General features: G+C 51.4%; 1 long non-coding RNA gene across 1 annotated transcript; it reads left to right on the plus strand.

Moving 5' to 3' along the window:
• Nucleotides 1–6,584: 6,584 nt before the first annotated feature.
• LOC120862831 lies at nucleotides 6,585–16,665 on the plus strand. Its single transcript, XR_005720856.1, has 2 exons — nucleotides 6,585–6,692; nucleotides 16,068–16,665. It is a non-coding gene; the product is annotated as an uncharacterized LOC120862831 (long non-coding RNA).
• The last annotated feature ends 1,524 nt before the right edge of the window (nucleotides 16,666–18,189 follow it).

The following is an 18,189-nucleotide window of genomic DNA, read 5'->3' on the forward strand; positions in this document are numbered from 1 at the left end:
CCCGAGCCGCGGGCGCGGCGGCTCCAAAACGCTCCGGGAATAACCAGGCCACGCTCCCCGCGTCCCGCGGAGGCCCTGGCCGCCGCTTCCGCCCGGGCTCCCCGGGATCGGGGCTTGGGGGGCTCACACGCTGAAATGCAATAAACGGGAACAATCGCAGGAAGTGTGGCGCTCTCTCCGCCTCGCGGGCGACACGGGACCCTGCTTATCACGGTGACAAGATTTATTCAGTTGCTGCAAACTTCCAAAGACTTCCTTTCGCAAAAGAAAGGCCGGGAGGAAGGTCATGTCCTTCGGCCACCTCCCCTGAGCCAGGCATGCAGCTGCTTCACTTCAAGCGGGTCCGTCAGGCGCCCCCCACCCCCCGCACCCCCAGCTCCCCTATCCGGGCGCTGGAGGCACCGATCCATCACTCGACGGGGGCGGGCGAGGGAGGCACGTGTCCTGGTCACCTACCCTGCTCCACCCCCCGGGGAGCGAAGAGAGGGGTTGGGGGTCTGACCCACGCCTGACACCCTCCGATGGCACCCCCGACCCTTCGCCTCCGGGCCCCTCTTCGCTCCCTCTCGCCCCTGCGGCCACACAGGTCACCAGTCTGACTTTCGTCCTGTCCCTTCCGTGCTGGAAGGCCATCCTTGACACTCTCCGCCCCAGAGAAGAGCACACCTCAGCTGCGCGTTGAGGCTCCTGGGCCCGCGTCCTGTCCAGCTCCTTGTCTATGCCGCCCCGCCAGGAGGCCCTGCCCTGTCCTTTCCCGGGTGACCAGGGGGAGCCCCTCAGAGCCGGCACCGCGTCCCCTGCACGTGGACGGGTCTAACCTGGCGCCCCTCACACTTCGATAGCGCGGGGGCGAGCAGAGGGCATGCCCCCAGCGCGCTGGGACTGAGGGAGACGTGGCCGAACCAGAGTTGGGACAACATGGGCCCAGTCATCCCTTGGTCCTCCATCGGGCGACCCGGCCCTGGAGACTCACCAGACAGATGGGCAGGCGGGCTCTGGAGATGCACACCAGGAGCCCCGGACAGCAGAGCGCCGCGGGGAGAGCCGCACACCAGTCCCAGCAAAGGCGGCTGGACGGGGGTTCCCCAGGCCGGGGGCTCTGAAGGGACCCAGTGGAGTCTGAGCACCTTGGTCTGAGTAGGGGGCTGTTACAGGAACTGACATACACCCGGGGCTAGTGTGTTGGTTTGGGCCTGAAAACAGCACCTCGGCCTAGGCCGAGGGTGGCTCAGAGTGGGCTTCCCTGGTGGCTAAGCTGGTAAAGAATCTGCCTGCAGTGCAGGAGGCCCAGGTTCGGTTCCTGGGTTGGAAAGATCCCCTGGAGAAAGGAAAGGCTACCTCCTCCAGTATTCTGGCCTGGAGAATTCCATGGACTGTAGAGTCCATGAGGTCACAAAGAGTGGGACACAAGTGAGCAACTTGCACTTTTCAAAGGGATGAGGGCCTTACTTGAGAGCTATGTGAACCCACTCAGGAGAGCCCTGCTTCCGGGAGGCCTCCCCAAATTTCCTGACCCCAAAGCAAGAACCAGACCCGGACAGGGAGGACATAACTGCAGGACAACACTGAACCGACTGCCTCTCTTCAGGTCCCTGGGAGACTTAAGGGATAGCGGAGACTGAATTTGGACACAGCTTCAGAATCCTTCTCAACACCGCAGGTCAGCCAGGGGAGCCCAAGTTCAGCCCAGTTTGCTCCACACGCTCTTGGCAAAGGGGCACCCAATGGTGTCTGGCCAGCAGCCCGCTGGGTCCTCCCTCTGGCACCCCTCAGGGCCACACCCTGACCCTTGGGGCTTCCGCTTGCCCCTGGGAACTGCACACAGGCCATCAATACAGCCTCCTCCAAACTGGCCCTGGCAAATTTCCTTGGTACCTGGGCTACTCAGAGGCATTTGAGTCTGTCCATCAATGAATCAGTCAACATCTGTGAGCACCTTCTACAGAGACCCTGAACTTCGGGAGAGGAGGGGAGAAATTCTTATCTTCATCCAATGAGAACTGCTGCGTCCTGGCAGGGGTATCCGCTATAAAAAATTCAGTTAAAAGCGCTTCAAGAAGTAGTCGGGCTTCCCTGGTGGCTCAGTGGTGCAGAGTCTGCCTGCAGTGCCGGAGACCCGGGTTTGATCCCTGGGTGGAGAAGATCCCCTGGAGAAGAGAAGGGAAACCCACTCCAGTATCCTTGCCTGGGGATTTCCATGGACAGAGGAGCCCGGCGGGCTACAGTCCTTGGGGTCACAAAGAGTTGGACACGACTGAATGACTAACACTTGCACTTTTAAGAATCAGACTTTTGGACTCTGTGGGAGAAGGCGAAGTTGGGATGATTTGAGAGAATAGTATTGAAACATGTATATTACCATATGTGAAACAGATCGCCAGTCCAAGTTTGATGCATGAAGCAGGGCACTCAAAGCTGGTGCTCTGGAACAACCCAGAGGGATGGGATGGGGAGGGAGGTGAGAGGAGGGCTCAGGATGGGGGACACATGTGCACCCATGGCTGATTCATGTCAATTTATGGCAAAACCCGCTACAATATTGTAAAGTAATTAGCCTCCAACTAAAGTAAATCAATTAAAAAAAATAGAACGCATATTGTCTCAGGTCGCAAGTGCAGAGTCAACTCCTCGGGGCCAGTGAAGTCCATGCTCAGTCACACCTGCGGGCCCCAGGTGCCCCCAACTCCCCGCACTGCCTCATCGCATAAGCTGCCCGGGGTCCCCAGAGAGCAGAGTCTGCTGCAGGCATGTGTGGATCCCGGGACGGCCCCCTCTCACCCCCTCACTAGTGAGGAAACCCTTTCCCAGGGAGGCCCGGCCAGCATCCCCGCGCACCCCTCAGGCCGACAGGTTACCTGCTGGAGACTACTAAACCCACCGCCCTGGAGGGGCGAGGGGCCTCTAGGACTGGCTGGAACCACAGGGGCCGTCAAGGGACAGAAGCAAGGGACCCGTTCTGAGGCCTCCACCTGTCTGCCCCCCGACGTGCACTCCCACTGCCCACGATTTCGGGGACCTCCTAGACTCCACAAGTCTCCCCATAGACCTCACGTTAAGGTTCCCTAAAGGCCTGTGAGCCAGACACTCAGCCACCACGAGATGGGCACAGTTCAGTTAGAAGAGGACACACAGGCCCTGGCCACACGAAGATCACCAATGTGTAAAACCCCTGCTCCGGAGACCACGGGGAGGGGGTGCTCTGACCATGAGGAGCAGAAAGAAGATGGTGAAAACAGATGAGATTCCAGGGGCAGGACAGGCGGGCGGAAGGCATGGCCCGCAGGCGTTCCAGACCCAGAAAAAGCCTGGAGTTTTCACATGAAGAGGGGTTTGCAGCTGTGGTTACAGCTCAGCCACTCAGACCTACTGCTGTATTTGTGTTGAGTCCTTTCGATGACAGCATGAATTCTGAGAACAAAGCTTCCAGCCTGTGTAACCAGAGCCCAGAGCCTGAAATAGCTGCTCTTCGCATGCAAACACAGGGCCTGAGCCGAAGCTTTGACAGCATGTTTTTGTCATTTGTAAAACTCAGAGGGTTTCTCCAAGACCACAGAACAGGTGAATGACCAAACGTTTCTATTTGGCTAGTTCCAGCATGTATAATATTCTTGTAGTTATTTGCTGCTTTTCCCAAGTGACTTTTCTAGTGATTTTTGAAGCTGTTTTGAGGAGTAACTGTAATAGGGAATGATTTTGCTGATTGAAGGGTTGGCGTTCTGGGACTTCCCTAGTGGTTTTGTTCAATAGTTAAGAACCTGCCTTCCAGGGCAGGTAATGTGGGTTCAATCTCTGGTTTTTATAACTAAGATCCCACATCCCTTGGGGCAATTAAACCCTTGTGTTTGTAACTGAAGAAAGCCCAAATTTCACAACAAAGACCCAAGGCGGCCAAAATAAAATATAATGATAAATAAATAAATAAAAGTTTGGAGGTCTTATACCAATAGGAAAGAAAGTGTCGGGGAACCAAGCGTCACTCTTGAGAAGTAAAGTTTTCTTTAGAGAGACATGTACACATGCTCAGTCAATATTTCTCAACTGAGTCAGGAAATGCCCCCAAAGGACACAGCTTCTCTTAACTGAATCCCTGAATTGGGTTTTTATATCCTGATTATTGGTCAATACAAAATGAATCATGAGGAGTTATTGATTCATAATATGTAATATGGAGAAATGAAGATAGTTATATATATTTTAATGCATTTACTAATAAAACAATTACAGAAAATTATATCCAAACACTTTTATCAATATAAAATGAATTGCTTTTCGTATAGCTTCCTTTCATCTGCATCCATGTATATTTATATGCTATTTTCTAAATATTTGCAATTACTTCAATATATTGTCTCCTACTGAACATTATTTCACATGCACCCTATTTTGCAAATTCTCTGTAATTTTTGTTGTTGTTCAGTTACTCAATTGTGTCCGACTCTTTGTAACTCCATGGACTACAGCATGCCAGGCTTCCCTGTCCTTCACTATCCCCTGGAGTCTGCTCAAACCCATGTCCGTTGAGTTGATAATGCCATCCAACCATATCGTCCTCTGTTGCACCCTTCTCCTCTTGCCCTCAGGGTCTTTTCCAATGAGTCGTCTCTTCACATCAGGTGGCCAGAGTATTGGAGTTTCAGCTTCAGCATCAGTCCTTCCAATTAATATTTAGGGTTGATTACCTTTAGGCTTAACTGGTTTGATTTCCTTGCTGTCCAAGGGACTCCCAAGAGTCTTCTTCAACACCACAGTTCAAAAGCATCAGTTCTTCAGCATTCCACCTTCTTTATGGTCCAGCTCTCACATCCAGTACATGACTACTGGAAAAAGTATAGCTTGATTATATGGACCTTTGTCAGCAAGGTAATGTCTCTGCTTTTTAATATGCTATCTAGGTTGATCATATGGAGAAGGCTATGGCACCCCACTCCAGTACTCTTGCCTGGAAAATCCCATGGACAGAGCAGCCTGGTAGGCTGTGGTCCATGGGGTCGCTAAGAGTCGGACAGGACTGAGCGACTTCCCTTTCACTTTTCACTTTCATGCATTGGAGAAGGAAATGGTGACCCACTCCAGTGTTCTCGCCTGGAGAATCCCAGGGACAGGGGAGCCCAGTGGGCTGCCTTCTATGGCGTCACACGAAGTGACTTAGCAGCAGCAGGTTGATCATAGCCTTTCTTCCAAGTTCAAGCGTCTTTTAATTTCATGGCTGCAGTCACTGACCTCAGTGATTTTGGAGCCCAAGAAAATAAAGTCTGTTACTGTTTCCATACTTTCCCCCTCATTTGCCATGAAGTGATGGGACCAGCTGCCATGATCCTTGTTTTTTGAATGTTGAGTTTTAAGTCAACATTTCATTCTCCTCTTTCACCTTCACCAACAGGTTCTTTAGTTCTTCTTCATTTTCTGCCATAACGGTGGTGTCAGTAACCTGCATATCTGAGGTTATTGATATTTTTCCTGGCAATCTTGATTCCAGCTTGTGCTTCGTCCAGCCTGGCATTTTGCATGATGTACTCTGCATATAAGTTAAATAAGCAGGGTGACAATATACAGCCTTGACTTATTCTTTTCCCAATTTTGAACCAGTCTGTCACTCCATGTCCAGTTCTAACTGTTGCTTCTTGACCAGAATACAGTCATTTTAAATCACCACATAATATGTTACAGAGTTATTAGTCTATGAGAAAGTAACTCTGTGGCTGAATTTTTGGATTTTTAAAATTCTTATAATCTTACCTGCATCCGTTCAGTTCAGTTACTCAGTAGTGACCGACTCTTTGCGACCCTATGAATCGCAGCACACCAGGCCTCCCTGTCCATCACCAACTCCCGGAGTCCACCCAAACTCATGTCCATTGAGTTGGTGATGGCATCCAACCATCTCATCCTCTGTCGTCCCCTTCTCCTCCCACCCTCAATCTTTCCCAGCATCAGGGTCTTTTCCAATGAGTCAGCTCTTCGAATCAGGTAGCCTAAGTGTTGGAGTTTCAGCTTCAACATCAGTCCTTCCAATGAATATTCAGGACTGATCTCCTTTAGGATGGACTGGTTGGATCTCCTTGCAGTCCAAGGGACTCTCAAGAGTCGTCTCCAACATTATAAATCTAGCTTTCTCTTAACTTGAATAATCTTATCCTCAGGAACAGAATTACGGCACCAAACTGTAGAATATCATCGCTCTTGTCAATGATTACTAAATTCTCTTCCAAAAAAACAAATTTGCATCTTTATTCGTTGGGCAGAAGGATGTCAATAAATGTCCACTGGCTCTGGACAGAGCAGGGCCCTTGCCCACACCTTGACTACAGGCTCCTGATGACTAGAACGACGGGAGAGCAGATTTCTGTTGTTTTCAGACCCCCAGGTTATGGTACTTCATAACAGTGCCTTGGGAAGTGAACACAGCCTGTTTTCACCCATTCCTAAAACCTGATCCACATCACCGTGATCATATATGGGAGGTATGGGTATGTTAACCACAGAATAAACTAGGGACCAGGACAAAGCGAACCCGGCCCTGTGCTCTGTCGGCAGCAGGGGCTGACTGACCGTGCAGGGCCTGCTGGGTGCCGTGGCGACAGAGCCGAGCTGCCTGGAGGTCAGCACCGCCGAGAGAGGACCGGCCTGGCCGGCCAGGGAGAGGCACCAGCGATGACAGACAGGTGCGGGAGGCCTGTAAGGCAAGAGTGGAGGTAAGGCCAGCTCCAGCTCGTGCTCCCAGCAGTGCAGGCAGGACATGAAAGCTTGACCGCACACGGCAGAGGCTGTGCGGCAAGTGTCAGGGTCCTCCGTCCCGGGGGAGGATCAACCACCCATCAGGAGCTCGGGGTCCGGCTTTAGGACCCTTGTGTGAACAGGAACTGCGCCTCCGCTGATAGAACCTCTTGGAGTGGCCTCAGGCACAGCGACAGGAGATGTGGACGCCGGAAGGTCTGTATCCCTGAGCGATGGCACCAGGGGCTCAGGAATCCCTCTGTCGCCTCGGAGACAGGCCTTGGAGCCGCGATTCTCAGACCGTGGGGCTGGCAGGGCCCGCCGGCTCCGGGGCTGCGGAGCAGAGCTGGGCCGGCCTCCAGCGTCGGGCAGCACCCGGGGCGGTTCACGGGGCCGCAGGGGAGCCAGTGCCCCAGGGCCCAGACAGCCTGCTCCAGAGTCTCGGGGTTTGTGTCAGACCTTGCCAAGAGGACCCTGAACTCGCCCTCTGAACAGCAGTGACTGAGGCTCAGCCTGGAGCAGGGACTCAAGGGCGCGGCTCTTTTTTTTTTCAATTGGAGGCTAATTACTTTACAATATTGTAGTGGTTTTTGCCATACATTGACATGAATCAGCCACGAGTGCACGTGTCCCCCATCCTGAACGCCCCTCTCGCCTCCCTCCCCACCCCACCCCGCAGGGTCATCCCAGTGCACCAGCCCTGCGCTAACGGCCGGGCTTCTCACGGCTGGCTTTGGCAGTGGTCTTAGCAGGGCACAGAGCGAGAATCACCCCTGAGTCTTCAGATTTCTCGCATTTCTGCTCTTGGGCCAAAGCACAACTGTTTGTTGCTCTTGTTTAGTGGCTAAGTCGTGTCTGACTCTTTGCAACCCCATAGACTGTAGCCCACCAGGATCCTCTGTCCATGGGATTCTCCAGACAAGAATACTGGGGTGGGTTGCTGTGTCCTCCTCCAGGGGATCTTCCTGACCCAGGGATCGAGCCCACATCCCCTGTGTCTCCTGCACTGGCAGGTGGGTTCTTTACCATTGAGCCACAGGGGAAGCCGGTACAACTATCTAAGGCTTCTTTTTTCTTCTCTCATCTGGAAAATGGTATTATTACCTGAGAATTTAAAATGAAGATAGATAGATGTGAGTTATGGAAAAAATGCCTCTACATCAAAACATTCTATGTAACAAAAAGATCTGCTTCAAGTGACAGGTGGGATGTCAAAATCCCTCTATGAAATAAGGATGGGCACTGGTCACTGGGGCTCATTTAATCCTCATATCAAGTAAAGTCAACGTGTGTACTCAGTGCAATTATGATGACAGGCAAACAAAATATTTAAGACAATATGGACATACATGATTATATGGAATTAAAAACTGTGATGGTGTTTTACAACCCAAATAACTGGAAGACACTAAGATAGGTAGAAGTTGTACAAACAATTATCATGAGGATTGTAGGGCTGTAGGGATTGCCTGGGGTCAGGGCTGGCATTTCCTAGCTCTGTGAGGTTGTCTAAACTATATAAGTGTCAGAGACACTTATTTTCGCAACTATAAAATGGGGGTAATACTTCCTTAAAGGGTTTCCCTGGTGGCTCAGACGGTAAAGCGCCTGCCTGCAATGCGGGAGACCCGGGTTCGATCCCTGGGTTGGGAAGATCCCCTGGAGAACAAAATGGCAATACACTCCAGCACTCTTGCCTGGAAAATCCCATGGGCGGAAGAGCCTGATAGGCTACAGTCCATGGGGTTGCAAAGAGTCAGACACAACTGAGCGACTTCACTTCACTTCCTTAAAAGGTGGTGATAATGAAGTCACTCAGCACATAGTAACAACAAATGACAGTAACAAGCAACGAATAATAATAATATGGTCACAGTAATTATTTTGGTGACAAATGACAGAGATTCAAAAGGAAAAATACATAAAGGGCCCTTGAATCTTCAGTCATACATCTCAGTTCAGTTCAGTCACTCAGTTGTGTCCAACTCTTTGTGACCCCATGGACTGCAGCACGCCAGGCTTCCCCGTCCTCCACTATCTCCCAGAGTTTGCTCAAACCCCTGTCCATCTAGGCGGTGATGCCATCCAATCATCTCATCCTCTGTCGTCCCCTTCTCCTCCTGCCTTCAGTCTTTCCCAGCATCAGAGTCTTTTCCAATGAGTCAGTTCTTCACATCGGGTGGCCAAAGTATTGGAGTCTCAGCTTCAGCATCAATCCTTCTAGTGAATATTCAGGACTGATTTCCTTTAGGATGGATTGGTTGGATCTCCTTGTTGTCCAAGTGATAGAAGTATCCCTAGAAAATGGTCAGAAAAGTTCGCAGTTTACAGAAATGGAAATAAAAGTTAATCGGTGAGCTCTATGAATGTTAGATATTAAAAAATAAAGAAAACCTTTTACACACTAAACTCACTAGTAAAGAAGTAGAAAGTGGGACATTCGTGGTGGTCCAGTGGTTAAGAATGTGCCTTTTAATGAAAAGGAAGAACACTGGTCAGGAAACTAAGATCCCCTATTTCATGGGGCAAACTAAGACCAAATGCCACAGCTAGAGAGTCCAGGCACTGTAATGAAAGGTCCTACATGCAGTCACTAAGGCCTGACACAGCCAGATAAACAAACAAAAGCAGCAAGCAACGCAAACATCAAATATGATTATAATAATGGAGATGCTGGTAAAACTACTGGCAACTAGGAATATACAGAATTTTCCAAGTACAGAGTTATTATTTTTGAAGAGAATTTAGTAATTGTTGTCAAGAGCCATAATAGTATATAGTTTGGTGCCGTAATTCTGTTCCTGAGGATGAGATTATTCTCATTATTATTCAGAGAGATCTTCCTGACCCAGGGTTCAAACCCTCCTCGTCTCTTGCATCTCCTGCTTCAGCAGATGGGTTCTTCACCATTCATGCCACCTGGGAAGCCCTAGACCAGTTTAGCGCCACCCTAATGGCCTCGACTCGATGACACCTGCGAAGATCCTATTATGAGAAAGCGGCCCTCACAGCACTGGTGGTTAGGGCTTCCATCTGACTTCTGGGGAGACCTCTGAACCATAACAAGCAGAGTCTGCCTTTGGCCCCTACCGCAACACGCGGCTCTGGGTTCCCATCCCCAGCCTCACCAGAAGTCCTCCTTTCCCTGGGTTCCCTCCCCGCTCCCCAGCCCTCTTCAGAATGGACCCCAGCATGAAGCAGGAGGCAAGATCAGTCCGTGATGGGATAGGATCAGGTCTTACACCAAAAACTGATACACTGGTGATGAAGCTTTCTGCATCCATGAAGGAAGATTGTGTATATGTGGGAATAGGGGGGATGGATGTTAGGGGGTCTGGAAACCATTTCAGGTTTGCTGGCACGGAGGCTACACTGATGCTGGGACGCAGATGTCCCCGGGCTCTGAGCGGCCCTCCCGGCTCTACTCCGCGCTTCAGGCTGGAGGACTCATCCTCTGGGGTTGCAGGTCTGGGAACACGAGAGATACCGGCTGGTGGCAACTCTCAGCAGCCGTGAGTCCCAAGCTTGAGGCAGCTCAGACGTCCCTGCTGTGCCTTTCCTGGGACCTAACGCTGCAGACGTGGCCCCCAGCATTCCAGGCGCCTCCATGGCCAAAGCCTGGCCGCCAGGAGGACCAGAGAGGACAGGCCTCTGCAGGCAGGAGGAGGGAGGGGGTGGGGAGGCCTTGAGTCAGGGTCACCCCTGCCCCATGCCCCCTCCCCACACCCCCTCCCCGTCCTCCTGGAGGCTGGTGGCCCCGCCAGGGCTCCCCAAGAGTCGGGGTCCCTCGGCCGCGCTGTACCAACGCCCAGGTCTCAGCGTCATGTTGAACATGTCACATCCGAAGCGTCCTAAAAATAAGAGCTGACGTCATGCAGCTGACGGATGGAAAGCTCCAGGTGGAAGGGCAGAAAGAACGCAAACCCCCTGCAGTGGGTTTCACTCTGCAGTCTCTGGGGACAGGGAAGACCCCCCCCCCAACCCACCCCCCCACAAGTGCCTGTGATGGTGCCCTTTGACCTCGGAGAGACCCAGGGGGCTATCATTGTCCACACGGTTCTCAGGGACACTGCCCAGGGAGCTCACAGAGGAAAGGGTCCCCAGCATCGTTCTCCCCACCCCTTGACGCGGGGACAGGGGTGGGGTCGGCTCTCAGGAGAAGCTTCTGGTGGGTGAAGGCCTGGCACACTGGCTCTCGGAATATTTTATTTTCTGAACCTTAGCACACTGGAAGCTTGTAACATGGCCAAGCGGTTATGAGCTCAAAAGCTTTGCGAGAGCTTTCCTCTGAGGACTCATTAATGTGGTCCTTGAACGCAACCTCGGAATCAGAGTCCCCAGCTGGAGCTCTAAACAGGCCTGCTGAGCCATGGATGGTGGAGAAGCTCCAGCTGAGGGGCCGCCTTGTCCCGGGCTTCTGCCCGCAAAGCCCATCGAGAGGAGGGTGCAGGGGAGGAGGGGGACACAGACAGATTCGGAAAATGTGTTTCCTGGCTTTAAAATCTCAGGGGTGCGGGCTGGAGTGGACCATACCCAGAGGGAGCCCTGTGGAGCATTTCAGTCACATTTAATAAGCATTGCAGAGCCACCTCCCAGCCCTTAGCTGGCATAAATCCCATCAGTTAACCCATCCATGGAGAGGAAGGGCTTCCCATGTGGCACTCGTGGTAAAGAACCCGCCTGCCAGTGCAGGAGACGTAAGAGACAAGGGTTCAGACCCTGGGTGGGGGAGATCCCCTGGAGGAGGGCATGGCAACCCACTCCAGTATTCTTGCCTGGAGGACCCCATGGACAGAGGAGCCTGGCAGGCTGCAGTCCATGGGGTCACGCAGGGTCGGACACAACTGAACTAACTTAGCACGCACGCAGCACGTGTGCAGAGAAGCCTGCCCACCCCATCCCCCCAAACCTGAGACCCGAGGCTCTCCAGCAGCCTCACCTGGTGACTCACAGTGGGCTGTGAACTCCTGCCTAGAGCCCGCCTTTGGGCGACCTTCCGCAAATGTATCTAGTTGAGAGCGGCTTGTAGGGATATTCTGGGGAGACAGCTGTTGATGATCCGAGCCCAGAGGGCTGGCCTGCAGGCAGAGCTGGCGAGTGTGGGCAGAGGAGGGGTGACAGCAGGGGTCCCCAGCAGAAGGCTGCCCAGATCCCCCGCTGAGTGAAAGATGGGCGAAGGCTGGCCTCTCCACTGCCGCAGAGGGTGGAGGTGAGGTCAGGTGGGTCCTACTCGGGTATTTCCCAAGATGAAATTTCAGATCCTAAATGATCCTAATTCCTCCTCCCAGGGCTCTGCCACTCACTCAGCAGCAAGTGGTGGCTGCGGACACAGAGCTCAGGGCAGGAGCCCCTACCATCTATTGCTGTGACACCCCGAAACTTCTCCTGCAGGGCCTTCTTCCCCACTTGGCCAAAGCATGTTTCCTGAGACTTTTTTCCCACTTTATCCTGAAATGTTGGGGGGCGGGGAAAGGATGAGTAGAATCTTTGATCAAATAAGATCAGGAAATACTACATATTAAATTTCTCTTTGGGGTTCTATAATGTACATTAGTACATTTTAAAAAATCCAAAAATTTGCACAATAAAGGAACCTATTTAACTTTTACTTAAACCCAATATTTCTGAATTTATTTATTAAGAAACGATATTTTTCGGGAAATTGGTAGACAGAACAACATCCCCTCAAGGACGTCCATGCCCTGATTCTCAGAACCTATGACGTTGTGACCACATGTGGCAGAAAGGATTTTGCTGATATAATAAAGGTAAGGGTCTTGAGATGGGAAGATTTCCCCAGATTATCCTGGTGGGCCTGAAAGGGAAAAGTGAAAGTTGCTCAGTTGTGTCAGACTCTTTGCGACCCCATGGACTATGCCGTCCATGGAATTCTCCAGGCCAGAATACCAGAGTGGGTAACCTTTCCCTTGTCCAGGGGATCTTCCAAACCCCTGGATCGAACCCAGGTCTCCTGCATTGCAGGAGGATTCTTTACCAGCTGAGTCACCTGGTGGACCTAGTCCTGTGAATGAGTTGGAGCATCTGCTCCAGGCCCCTGGCCAAGGTCTGGGTGGTTTGCTGGCCATCTTTGTGACCTGGGCTCATAGCATCATCACTGCAATCTCTGCCTCCATATTCACTTGACTTTTGTGTCCAAACATCCTTTCTTATAAGGACTCTGGCCATGTCAGATTAAGGACCACCCAAGGACTTCAGCCAACTCATTGGAAAAGACCCTGATGCTGGGAAAGATCGAAGGCAAGAGGAGAAGAGGGTGAGATGGTGCATCATCAATTCAATGGATTTGAACTCAGGCAAACTTGGAGATGGCTTCCCTGATAGCTCAGCTGGTACAGAATCCAATGCGGTCAATCCAATGCAATGCGGGAGACCTGGGTTCAATCCCTGGGTTGAGAAGAGCCCTTGGAGACAGGAAAGGCTTCCCACTCCAGTATTCTGGTCTGGAGAATTCCATGGACTGTATAGTCCATGGGGTCGCAAAGAGTTGGACACGACTGAGTGACTCTCACTTTCTTTTTCAAACTTGGAGATAGTGAGGGACAGGGAGGCCTGGCGTGCTGCAGTCCATGGGGTCGCAGAGAGTCGGTACGACTCGGCAACTGAACACCAGCACACCTGTGATGGGTCTGTTTTCCATCAGTTTTACATGAAAAACAGAAGAGGATGAGTTGACTCTTTGGTCAAGTGAGGCCCTTGTGCTCAGGGCTTAACTTAACGAAGGGGGCCTCGGGGTTCTCAACTCAACCCCTCACGCTTAGTGACAGAATCCTCGCTTCTGACTGAAGTGGCAACATGGCCAGTGGGAATTACTTCTCTTTCCACAAGTCCGTTGATCTGGAAGTGGCTGCGACACCCAGAAAAGGAAGTACAAGTACAGTTCCTTGGGGAGGGCTGTCGGAAGGACCAGGGTAGCTCTTCACCGGTCGCCTCTTCCCTTCCTAAGCCCAAGGTAACATGGTCGTCCTGCCGTGGTCGGGATAAAAGCCGCGAGTGGAAATGGTGGGCAAGGCTCAGGAGGAGCCGGGGACCCTGGGGGCTTCCGTGAGCCTCTGCTCTCTCCGGATGAACGCCTTGTCACATGAGGTGACAACTTCTCCTTTGTAGGTCAGTGGTTGTCAGCCAGGAGCAGTTTCCCTCCACCCCAGAGAGACCGATGGAGGCCTCTGTGGCTCCCACAGCTGGCGAGGGTCCTGCTAGTACCTGGCGTGCTGTGGACCCAGAAGCCCTCCACCCCGTTCAACAGAGCAGTGTCCGCCCCCGAAGTCACAAGGCCGAGGTTTGAGAAAGACAGTTTCAAGTCACCTGGCAGCTTTTTTTGTTAGCCCTCATTTAGGAAGTGGTAGGAGACACAGGAAGAAGTTTCCTTACAACAAAAACAATGGATCCTCTGATTGGGAAGACTCATCGGATGTCCCCTCAGAGGATAATTTGGCATTGCAGCCTTGAGTATGGAAAGAACACGCTCTAAGGTCGGATAAGGAGTGGTCCCCATGACGTGGACACAGCACGTGCTCTGAGCCTGAGGGCCTCCGTCACTGCGTGGTGTATTTAGGGGTCTCAGGGCACAGCTGGGGGATTAGGAAGAAACCCTTGCCCATGATACACTAGAGATTAAAAGTAAGTGCCCTCCCTCCACACGACCCCAGCAATAGTTACCAAACTGTTTTTCCCCAAGTTTCCAGAGTCCTTTGACACAGATAGTATATATGTTGGACTTTTTCCAGGTTAACACCTGGACCCATCACTTTAAATTTAAAGGTTCTTCACCTGGAGAAACATCAGAGTTTGAATAACAGTATACTGAGCATATCTTGCTCCTTGGAAGAAAAGTTATGACCAACCCAGACAGCATATTAAAAAGTAGAGACATTACTTTGCCAACAAAAGTCCGTCTAGTCAAGGCTATGGTTTTTCCAGTACTCATGTATGGATGAGAGAATTGGACTATAAACAAAGTTGAGTGCTGAAGAATTGATGCTTTTGAACTGTGGTGTTGGAGAAGACTCTTGAGAGTCCCTTGGACTGCAAGAAGATCCAACCAGTCAGTCCTAAAGGAAACCAGCCCTGAATATTCTTTGGAAGGACTGATGCTGAAGCTGAAACTCCAATACTTTGGCCACCTCATGCAAAGAGTTGACTCATTTGAAAAGACTCTGATGCTGAGAAAGATTGAAGGCAGAAGGGACAACAGAGGATGAGAAGGTTGGATGGCATCACTGACTCTATGGACATAAGTTTGAGTAAACTCTGGGAGTTGGTGATGGACAGGGAGGCCTAGCGTGCTGCAGTCCATGGGGTCGCAAAAAGTCGGACACGACTGAGCGACTAAACTGAACTGAACTGAGCATATCAGTTGAAAGCAACTATTTACTATTTAAAAATAAGTGTACCCTGAGTCTCACAACACTGAATCTTGGTAATTTGCTCCTTAAGCCCCTCCCCCACTGGGCCCACCCCAGCCACCATCTTCCAATCCCAGCTCCCTTCCGGGCCCCCTAACCCTAGGCCATCGGCCAGCCAGTCAGCCCTCCGGCGTCAGGATTCTTCCCTCGTCCCCTAGCCCCATTCTCACTCCACCCCTCCAAACCCATCTGCCAGTTTTCCAACCGTCGGAGCCCTGCTCATTAACTGACTGGTTAACCTGATAATCTCAGTTCAAACAAAGGTGTTTCCAGCTGGGAGTGGGTTTCCTTCCCAGTGCCCTCTCTCCAGCCCCTGGAGCATGGTTTCTGTTTAAACAGGACCCTTCAAAGGACACAACCTCTCCACCGAGTGGTGGCTGGAGTTTCATTCATCGATGTAGGTCAGGGGGAAGATAACTTTGATTGAGGAGCTTCTCCAGGACCCACCAAACCTTAATGACAAACCCATGTGTTGAGTGGACTTCCCGGGTAGTTCGGTGGTATAGAACCCGCCTGACAATGCAGTACATGGGCATTTGATCTCCGGGTCAGGAAAATCCCCTGGAGGAGGAAATGGCAACCCACTGCAGTATTCTTGCCTGGAGAATCCTGTGGACAGAGAAGCCTGACACTATAGTCCATGGGGTCACAAAGAGTTGGCATGACTGAGTGCCTGTTGAGCACCTCCCAGTGCCAGACCCCAGGCCAGGCACTCACATGCAATGTCACTTCCTCACAGCGGCCAGGAAGGGAGGACAAGTATCTACATTTTGCAGATTTGGAGAAAGAAGGTCACAGGGATTGACCAGTTTTCTTTCCCAACAAACCCAGGTGTGTCTTTTACCCCAGGCAAGCCCTCCACCCGGCCTTGTGTCCAGTTGGCCTCTCACTGGATCCCCTTTAGCAGTAAACACGTGTGCCTTTGTCCAGCTGTCCGGCCGTCCAGCCCAGGTGGGCCCACAACATCTGCTTCCATGTTGCAGAGGAGGCCTTGGTCCATGGTGAGCCTTCGGCGCTGCCTCCCTTTTTGCTCCCCTTTGACGTGACCTCCTCAGCCGTCCTTCCCAGCTCTCTGCCTGCTGAGACCTGCTAAGATGTTCAGGTGAGACAGAAGCTGATTCGCCAGTGCCCTGTCTCTTCTCCTAGGTTATCCTCATGTTCATGTATGAACTCTGCAGCCCAGAGAAGACTCAACAAAGCTGGGGGGCCACTGTGCCTGCAGGCTCCCCTTCTGGGGGGCCACCACTCAGCCCACCTAAGGAATTCCACACAGGGCATGGTCCTGTGTCAGCCAGCCTTCACCAGCACCCCTCATCCCTCCCACCATGCGGACCATCAGAATCAAAGCCCATGGTCAGGCTGGAATCCTGAACTTCCCTCTCCCCCCAAATATCTACCTTGAAAGAAATTTTGCAAATCAAATCATAAGCGCATTAGAGTTAATTATATACTATTAAATTCACTGCTGTGGCAAAGCCTTGGAAAATGAAGAATCTTTTTCTAATTAAAATAAACAAATTTCAGTTCACCTCTTTGCTTTCCTTCTCTGTAACACCCTCTGAGTGAAAATGAGACACAATTCTATACCCAAAAATGTTGCCAAACAAAGGTAAGACATCTAAGAAACATCTGGTGAACCAGAACTCTTGACCCTTTTTAAGCATCTTCAAGAATGGAGTTTTGGGGAGCCGGAAGGAGTGGAGGTTTGGAGGGAGGGCGGGGGCGGTGGCTGTTAAGTCACTTCAGTCGTGTCTGACTCTGTGCGACCCCATAGACGGCAGCCCACCAGACTCCCCCGTCCCTGGGATTCTCCAGGCAAGAACACTGGAGTGGGTTGCCATTTCCTTCTCCAATGCATGAAAGTGAAAAGTGAAAGTGAAGTCGCTCAGTCGTGTCCGACTCCTAGCGACCCCATGGACTGCAGCCTATGAGGCTCCTCCGCCCATGGGATTTTCCAGGCAAGAGTACTGGAGTGGGGTGCCATTGCCTTCTCTGGGGGGCGGTGGGGGTGGACACAAAACAGCTAATGATACACTCTCCATCCTGGGATTGGAAACATGGCTATAGTCCGAATATCTGAAACAAGAATGAACCAGAATCTTCCCTGAGTCCAGGGGAGATGAGCGTGATAATAAAGCCTGCATATTCAATTCTGCAACTGCGCCTGGGCTCCATTTATGTAATTTGCATAGGAATTTCGGGAATGTGAGGGTGTGAACTATTAGCAACTCCCTATATAATTATTAAGGGACTTTTTTTTTTTCAGAGTCAAAAATTGTTACGGAGCTTAAATTCAGGCTCAGAGGAATATTTCATCAGGTTTTCTTTAAGTTTCAGACCAGTGGAAATCAACTAATAATGGAGCTCACTTTGGTAAAAAGTGATAAGGCTGAGGTTTCTGATTAGAGCTCCAAATGCCTTAAATAGCTCCATAATTAATTATTAAGAGAAGTAGCTTTATTTTCCATGGAGAAGATTAGAGCTGTGAGAATGGGGGAAATAGAAGATGTCAGTACAGGAACTTTGGGGGCAGCGAGAGCTTTAAATGGGATTCACGCGGGTCAGCATTTCAGGACTGGAGATCTTCCTTGTGAGGAAGTGCCTCCAAGAGACATTTTCACCCTCAAAATGTCATGAGAAAGAAAGTGCTGTTCTTCCTTTCAGCTGAAACTGTTCAGTGCTGGGGGCCAGGAGGGAAATCAGACCCTCATTCTTGTGTTTCCTGGCTGTGGTTCCCAGACACTGGTCTGCCTCACAGAAAACACGTGCCAGACACAGGACAACTGGTCTCGCGACCGCACTGGAGGGTCTAGACAGTGCCCGGGGGCAGCACCCAGGGTGTGAAGGGGTGAAGAAGTAACGCAGCCAGCTAGATTCATTTCCTATTTTTTGATTCTTGGAGGCCAACTTTCATTTCCCCAAAGTACATGCCGCGTTGGCATGAAGCTCCCAGCCCGGCCACCCCTGGCAGGAGCTGTGACAGAACCTTGAGATGTGGTACAGGCTTAGAGAACAGACTGAGAGTTTGCCAAGAGGGAAGGAACGGGGGTAA

Source organism: Oryx dammah, unplaced genomic scaffold (genome assembly GCF_014754425.2).
Source record: "Oryx dammah isolate SB20612 unplaced genomic scaffold, SCBI_Odam_1.1 HiC_scaffold_4, whole genome shotgun sequence".
NCBI classification, from domain to species: domain Eukaryota; kingdom Metazoa; phylum Chordata; class Mammalia; order Artiodactyla; family Bovidae; genus Oryx; species Oryx dammah.